The following is an 8428-nucleotide window of genomic DNA, read 5'->3' on the forward strand; positions in this document are numbered from 1 at the left end:
CTATGTGTGCATCCCCTCAGGCTAGGTCTCTGGAGCTATGAACAAGTAGGAGGGGACGAAAATCATGCATCGTAGTGGGCGCTAGAGTGGAGGGGTGACTGTGGATGTTGACTGTCTCTCTTCAAGTGGGCCTGATGTAGATAGGATGGGAGAGGGAGGCAGGGATGAGGGCAAGATTACCTGCACCAATTGAATTTTGTGTAGTGATGGCCCTTGCTTCACTCATTTCCTGCACTTGCAGAGGAATTGTCCAGGAGCAGCAGCTGAAGGAGAAAGTGGCAGACGCGGACCTGAGGAACCTGGACGTCCTTCTAAGCAGACATGAATGGTCCTCAGATTTCTGCCTCCCGCACAACTGGCTATGAGTAAGCGGTCAGTGTTTGGAATCCCTCATCTGTACTGGCTCCGGTTTTGTTCAGAGGCTCTGAATTTCCTCATTGGACACGGTGCTCTGTGGGATTCAGACGAGGCAAAGGCACAAGTCTCCTGTGCAGAGTCAGTATTTTGGATGTAGGTGCAGTGAGCTGCTTTTTAGTTGTAGTAGCCCTGAGGTGTGGTAGATGGGAGAAGAACCACCTATGCACGTTGCAGACTGAGATGCTAACTGATTTGTTTTTCCCCCTAGTGCTGGGTTTAGTACCAAGTGGAGAGTCAGAGTCCACTCCGCACATGCCATGGAAAGGAAGGCTCTGCTGTGGTTATGAGGGAGACAAGGTCCCTATTTTCAGGGGCTGCTCAGTCCTCTGGCCAGTACCGGTGTGTCCTCTGCAGCGGAAGGTTGGATCCAGGAGGATGACTCCAGGTGACAAGTTGCTTGCCTTCCTCCCATGTTTCTCATTTTCTCGCTCTCTGTCTCTCTAGTGTTGGCCAACGCTCTCTCTTAATCTGTCCTTTCCTTTCCTTGTGCCATCTCCCTTCTAAGGACACAGGCAGCCTGCGAGGTGTGCATCTCCACAGGTTAGGTCTTGAAAGCCCTGGAGTAGTAGGAGGGGACGAAAACCATGCGGGGTAGTGGGTGCGAGAGTGCAGCAGTGACTGTCAGTGTTGACTCGGTCTCTGTTCAAGTGGGGCTGATGTAGATGGGGTGGAAGAGGGAGGCAGGATTGAGGGCAACGTTTCAAGTACCATTAGAGCTGTGTATAGAGATGGCACATGCTTGGCTTTTGCAGCTGCACTTCCAGAGGAATTGTCCAGGAGCTCGAGCCAGAGGAGAAACTGGCAGAGGTGGATCTGAGCAGCTTGGACATCGTTCTAACCAGACAGGAACAGTCCTCAGCTTTCTGCCTTCTGAACAACTGGCTGTGAGTAAGAGGTCAGTGCTTTCAATTCCTTATCTGTACTCGCTGTAGTTTACTTCACAGGCCTTGTGCTTTCTCGCTGGGTACAGGACACTGTGGTATTAAGGCTGGGGAAGGGACAAGAGTCTCCTGAGCAAAGTGACTATTTTGGGTGCAGTTAAAATGGGTCCCTTCTAGTTGCAGCTGTAAAGTAGTAATGGGAGATGGTTTGATGGTGGAGCCGTGGGATATGGGAGATGTGAGATGAAGAGACTACATGACATTGCAGATGGAGATGCTAGTTTTTGTTTTTCTCTCCTCTGCTAGGTTTAGTTCCAAGGAAAAGTAAGTCACATGTCAGAGTCTACTGCCCTCATGCAATGGAAAGTGAGTGAGAGAAGCGAGCCTGTGAGCATTGTTCATGCCAGGCAAGAGCCATTCATTTGGGAGCCAAGCAGATGCCACTGTCAGTGAGATAAGTGTCTGTTTTGCTGAGGGTTCTGTTAACAGCCCATCTGACTCCAGGTACAGACACCCTGTTAGGAAACTCTTCTGACAAACCAGCCCCAGCTGACTAGCTGGGGATACAAGGGAGACAAGGTCCCCATTTTCAGGGGCTTGTCATTTCTCTGTTCACAAGCAGTGTGTCCTCCGCAGGAGAAGGTTGAATCCAGGAGGATGACTCCAGATGGTGAGTTACTTGCCTTTCTCCTGTGTTTCTCTCGCGCTCTCTCTCTCTTCTCTAGAGTGTTGGCCAACACTATCTTTCTCTCTCTGTCTCTGTCCTTGCCTCTCCTTGTGCCGTTTCCCTTCATAGAACAGGGGCAGGAGTGCTAGGTGTGTGCATCCCCACAGGCTTGGTCTCGGAAGCTATGAACAAGTAAGAGGGGATGAAAATCATGCAGGATAGTGGGTGCTAGAGTGGAGCAGTGTCTGTGGATGTTGACTCAGTCTCTGTTCATTGAGTCCGGGGGATGGAGATGGAACGGGAGAGGGAGGCAGGGATGAGGACATTCATAGAGCTCTGTTTAGTGATGGTCCTTGCTTGGCTTTATTAGTTTGCAGAGGAATCGTCCAGGAGCCCTCGCCGGAGGAGAATATGCAGAAGTGGATCTGAGAAGCCTGGACATCCTTCTAAGGAGACATGAATAGTCCTCGGGTTTCTGCATAACTGGCTGTTCCTCATCTGTACTTGCTGTAGTTGTCTTCACAGGCCATGTGCTTCCTCCTTGGGTATGGGGCTCTGTGGCTGGGGAGGGCCCAGAATCTGCTCTGCGGAGTGACTATGTTGGGTGCCATTAAGAGGGCCAATGCAGAGAGGAGAAAAGGGGCCTGAACCCTGATTACAGGGCGGTCACCCTTTCTTTAGTAAAATACGCCTCCTTTAAACTCGGTGTGTGCAGGGGGTGGGGGGAAGTCCCCAATGTCAAAAGATCTGGAAATGAACAGGTAAGGGAGGGATCCTGCTGAGTGTCTCCTTTCCGATCAATCCTCCATCTCTCAGCGACACCCTTCTGGACTTACCTTCCTACCCCACCAAGAAAATAACTTTGTGCCCCCTAACCTTTACCAGAAAAGACCCCTCTTCCTTGTGACGCAGTCCTGTTAGTAGGGTTAGGTGCACCCACGTGCTGGCTCTGAATACCATCTCATGTGCTTACAACACCTGAACATCAACACATTTCAGAAAGGATAGCCACATCAATCCCTTCGGATGTAGCCCTAGGAATCTCCTCTGTCTATCTCCAAAGAGACACAAGGCCTGGAATTTGGACACAGCTGAGAGAGCTGTCCGAATGTCTACAGTTGAACACTCATCAGTGCGACGGTGTCTTTCTTGTGCACAAGAAAACACAGGGTCAAAGTTGTGGTTGGTTGAGCGGTGTAAATTGGGCAGGGCAAAAGGACTTGAGGAAGGATGAGGTGGAAGTGAGGGTCTGAAAGGAGCCCCCCACCTCACCTGTTCATTTCCAGACTGTGTGACATTTGCATGGTTGGGCCATTTCTTGGCTTTTTTGAGAAAAGGGGCAAATTTTCCACGGCCTCCACCATCTCCTTACAGCTGCCCCTTCGCCACACCATGTTGCATCTGACCTGGATAGGTCACAAGTAAGATTTCACTTCAAATCTCAAAAAAGCCCAGTAGAAATAATTGTGGGGGAATTTCCTGTCACTAAGAGAAACGGAAGCTCAAGCCTTCTCAAGGGGTGGGGTGTTGCTCAGCCAGAGGCACAAAAAGGCTCCCCTAGTTTAAGCGTGCGAGGGATAAGACCTTACACCCTGGTTACAGGGTAGTCGTTTTGCCGGGCGTGTCAAAGTGACCTGTGGTTTAATTTGCTTGGCAAAGGAGACCCAAACCTTCCTTACAGGGTGGTCCTTAAGCCAGGGGTGTTCGAATGGGGCAGAGAGAGAAGCGCCGTAAAGGAGAGACCTCCGTTCCCTCAGGAGAGCGTGGTCTCATTGCCCAGCAAGTGCCAGTGGCCCAAGAGGAGCTAGAAAGGGGAGACCTGCACCCTTCTCATAGGGATTGGTCAGTGGCAAAGAGCATTTTAAAGGCTAGGTCCTAAGGAGCTCAAAGCCACAGAGACTTTGTGGTGATCTGCGTGTAATGTAATATCTCATTGTAAGGTGACGAGGCCAGCAAGAGTTAATTAACTCACAAACTGATCTTGACCCATGGCCGAACTTTAAAGACTGGTTAGGAAGATCTGTAAAGGAATAGAGGTTTGAAATGCATTCTTCATTGTTAGAGATTTACCCTTCTATGTTAGCTCAGGTCTTGTCTATTTCTATAGCTGTGATTCAAAGATCAAAAAAGCAATATTAACATTTAGGAAGAAACTGGAGTGAGATAGCGTTATTGTCTACATCAGGGGTCGGCAACCTTTCACAAGTGGTGTGCCGAGTCTTCATTTATTCACTCTAAAATGTATTACTGGCACGCGAAACCTTAATGTTTTTCAGAAGGTCTCTTTAGTTTCTATGTCTATATATGGTAAAATAAACAAGGTTTTCAAAATGTTTAAGTAGCTTGATTTAATTTTAAATCAACATTTTAATCTTACACCGCTGGCCTGCTCAACCCGCTGCTGGTCTGGGGTTCTGTTCCACTAGGCCGCCAGCAGGCTGTGCGGGGCCCTGCCCACATACAGCGGGTAGCTACCTTCTCCCTGGTTCTGGCCCATTCTCTTCCTCTCTCTGCACTGAGCTGAGGGTGGGAGTGGACCGAGCACAGGGCTGGGGCTGAAGGGTCTGGCCAGGAGCTAGAATGAGGGAGGGGGCTCAGGGTTGGGGCAGGCGGTCTGGCTGTGGGGGCACTTACCTGGGCAGCTCCCATTTGGTGTGAGTGGTGCAGGTGGGGATGTGCAGGGGTGCAAGAATTAGGGCAGAGAACTGGGGCCATGTGAGGGGGGTGCAGGTGTCAGGGCGGGGGGGCTGCGTAGGTGTGGGGGTGCCAGAGTCAGGGCTGGGGTCGGGCGGGGGGGTGAAGGAGTCAACAGAGGGCTGGGTGTGGATGAGGGAGGTACAGGGCTCAGGGCAGAGGGCTGGGTGACTGCCCCCCCTCCGAACCCCCAACCCCCCTCCGCTCCTTGTCCCCTGCCTACCTCCTGCTGGGACCCCTGCCCCTAACTGCCCCCCAGAACCCTATCCCCTATCTAAGCTTCCCTGCTCCTTGTCCCCTGACTGCCCCAACCCTTATCCACACTCCGAGACAGACCCCCCGGACTCCCACTCCCCATTCAACCACTCCCCACCCCTGACAGGACCCCCAGAACTCCTGACCCGTACAACCCTCCCCCTGCTCCCTGCCTGCTGTACCCCTGCCTCCTGACACATCCAACCCCCCCAGCTCCTTTTCCCTTAACCCCTATCCAGCCCCCACCCCCTGACAGACCCCAGAATTCCCATGCCCCATCCACCCCCCTGTTCCCTGTCTGCCGCCTCGAGAGACCCCCGCCCCTAGCCACTCCCCGGGATCCCACCCCCATCCAACCAACCCTGCTCCCTGTCCCCTGACTGCCCACCCCTTACCCAACCGGCCGGGCCCCAGATCCCCTTACCATGAGCCTCCAAACAGAGCCAGCCTATGCTGCCCCGCGGGAGCACACAGCCCCGCCCCTCAGAGCGCTGCGCGTGCGGGGGTAGGGCTCTGGACGATCAGGGAGCGTCTTTCCCTCCCTGCAGAGCCAAACGCTGCCCCACGGGAGTGTGCAGACCTGGCCCCAGAGCTCTGCGTGCGGGGGCAGGGATCCGGGGGAGGGGAGAAGGCGGGGGAGGGGCCGGTGCCTTTCTGCGCTCGGCCCAGTGCTCCAGCCCGGGAGCGCGGACCCTGCGGCTTGCCGCGCTGGCAGGGTTTTTAATGGCACCCTGGAGTCCCGGCAGGCAGCCGCCTGCCATTGAAAATCGGCTTCTGTGATGTCTTTGGCACGCGGCTGCCGGAGGTTGCTGACCCCTGATCTAGTGTGTCTGTGGCTCCATGAGGGAAATAACTAGTGACACCGGTTGGCCATGTGGGGTAATGCACAGAGCAGTTCCTGCGTGGAGCTACAGTGACACCGTGTGGCCACGCAGGGTAATGCACAGAGCAGTTCTCTCAGAGGAACAGTGGCACCATGTGGTCATGCAGAGTAATGCACAGAGAATTTCCTGCGTGGAGCAACAGTGACACCGTGTGGCCACACAGGGTATCGCACAGAGCATTTCCTGCGTGGAGCAACAGTGACACCGTGTGGCCACGCAGGGTATTGCACAGAGCATTTCCTGCGTGGAGCAACAGTGACACCGTGTGGTCATGCAGGGTGATGCACATTTGCTCCATGAAGGAAATGCTTTGTCCAGTAGTCAGAGTGCCCACCCCAGGGGCGGCTCTAACAATTTAGCCACCCCAAGCATGGTGGCATGCTGCGGGGGGCACGCTGGCGGTCACCGGTCCCGCAGCTCCGGTGGAGCATCCGCAGGCAAGCCTGCAGGAGGTCCACCAGAGTCGCCTGCTGCCCTCCCAGCAACAGGCAGAGCATCCCCGCGGCATGCCGCCCCAAGCATGCGCTTGGCGCGCTGGGGTCTGGAGCCAGCCCTGGCCCACCCGGTGTGTGTCTTGCTCCATGAGATAAATGCTGTCTCCATTCTCCCAAGAGGCCACCCACTGACACTGCTGCTCCATGAGGGAAATACTTTGTGCATTCACCCCGAATGGCCCCTCGTTGTCACTGTCCCTTGATGAGGGGAAATGGTTTGTGAGTTATCTGGATTGGCCACCCAGTTTCACTCTTGCTCTGGGAGGAAAATACTTAGTGACACCAGGTGGCCACTCGAGGTAATGCACCCAGCATCTCCTTCAGTGCATTCCAGCCTGCCCCCCACCGGGACCCATTCAACCTCCTCCAACCTGCTCCAGCATCCCCACACTTGCCAGCACTCTGCTCGCCCCACCCCAATCTGCCCCCTGCACGTGGCCCTCCAATCCACCCTATCTGTTCCCCATCTCAGGGCACCCCAACATCCTCCATGACACCCAATCCCTACACCTCAACCCCAATTGGCTCCAACCTATTTCTCCTTTGCTGGGCCCCACTTCCCCAGCACCGCATTTCCCCATGCCACCCACAGCCAGCCAGGCTTCCCACTCCAATTCCTGTTACCCTTCCCAGCCACACTGGGGCCTTTCAACCCCCTCCACCCTGCCCTTACTCTCCAAGGTTTATGAATCCCACATTCCCTCAGTACAGCTTGAGAACCCTAAACCCCTCTACCTCACAGTGCAGCCCCCACCCCCAGATATCATACAACTAAGCCACTGATGCACGGACCCCAAATTGCCTACTGAACGTGTCCATTGATCAGCCCCATGGACTCTCTCTCTCTCCTTTCCTCTCCTTGTGCTGTCTCCCTTCCTAGGACACGGGCAGGTGTGCTAGGTGTGCAGCCCCAAAAGCTGTGTATCGGGAGCTGTGAAGAAGTAGGAGGGGACAAAAATCCTGCAGGGTAGTGGATAGTGGAGTAGAGCGGTGTCTGTTGGCGTTGACTCAGTCTCTGTTCATCGAGGGGGGCAGATGTAGATGGGACTGCAGAGGGAGGCAGGGATGAGGATAAGATTAAACACAGCAATAGCGCTCTGTGTAGTGATAGTTCTTGCTTGGCTTTATTAGTTTGCAGAGGAATCATCCAGGAGCCCTCACCAGTCGAGAATATGGCAGAAGTGGACCTGAGAAGCCTGGACAGCCTTCTAAGGAGACATGAATAGTTCCCAGCTTTCTGCCTCCCGCTTAAGTGGCTATGAGTAAGCGGTCAGTGCTTTCAATTCCTCATCTGTACTTGCTGTAGTTTTCTTCACAGACCATGTGGTTCCTTGTTGGGTACAGGGCTCTGTGGGATTAAGGCTGGGGAGGGGCCAGAGTCTGCTGTGCAGAGCGACTCTGTCGGGTGTAGTTGCAAGGTGTGCTTTCTACTTTTAGTCTTAAAGGTGTAATGGGAAGAGGGTTGAGGGTGGAGCCCTACTGTGCAGGAGAGGTGAAAAGAAGAGCCTACGAGACGTTGCCGACTGAGCTGGTAACTTACTTGTTTTATCCCCTGGTTTTAGTGCAAAGGAAAAAGACTTCATGTGTGAGAGTCTACAGCCCTCGTGATGGAAAACAAGTGAGAGTGACGAGACGGCGAGCGTTGTTGGTGCCAGGCAGCAGCCGTCCATCTGGGAGCAGAACAGCCGCTACTATCGCTGAGATAAGTATCTCTTTTGCTGAGGGTTCTGCTCCATCAGGTAGGGACACCCCGTTAGCTGGGGCTGGGTTTGAAAGAAAAGGTTCCTGAGTAGCTGTCGTTATGAGGGAGGCAAGGTCCCCATTTTCAGGGGCTGGTCAGTTCTCTGGCCAATAGCAGTGTGTCCTCTGCAGCGGAAGTTAGATCCGGGAGGATGACTGTAGGTGGAAAGTTGCTTGCCATCCTCTCATGTTTCTCTCTTTCTTTTTTACTGTGTTGGCCAACATTCTGTCTCTCTCTGTCTGTCTGTCCTTGCCTTTCCTTGTGCTGTCTTCCTTCGTAGCACACAGGCAGGCATGCTCAGATTGGATCCCCAGGGCCCATGTATTAGGAGCCATGAAGAAGTAGAAGGGGATGAAAATAATGCAGAGTAATGGGCACGGGAGCGGAGTGGTGAC

At 53.8% G+C, this 8428-nt stretch overlaps 1 long non-coding RNA gene across 1 annotated transcript; it reads left to right on the forward strand.

Annotated features, from left to right (window-relative positions):
- LOC123356939 lies at positions 1-1191 on the forward strand. Its single transcript, XR_006575466.1, has 3 exons — positions 1-372; positions 626-802; positions 1170-1191. It is a non-coding gene; the product is annotated as an uncharacterized LOC123356939 (long non-coding RNA).
- The last annotated feature ends 7237 nt before the right edge of the window (positions 1192-8428 follow it).

Source organism: Mauremys mutica, unplaced genomic scaffold, assembly GCF_020497125.1.
Source record: "Mauremys mutica isolate MM-2020 ecotype Southern unplaced genomic scaffold, ASM2049712v1 000062F_np12_subseq_12882662:12971114_obj, whole genome shotgun sequence".
Taxonomy (NCBI): domain Eukaryota; kingdom Metazoa; phylum Chordata; order Testudines; family Geoemydidae; genus Mauremys; species Mauremys mutica.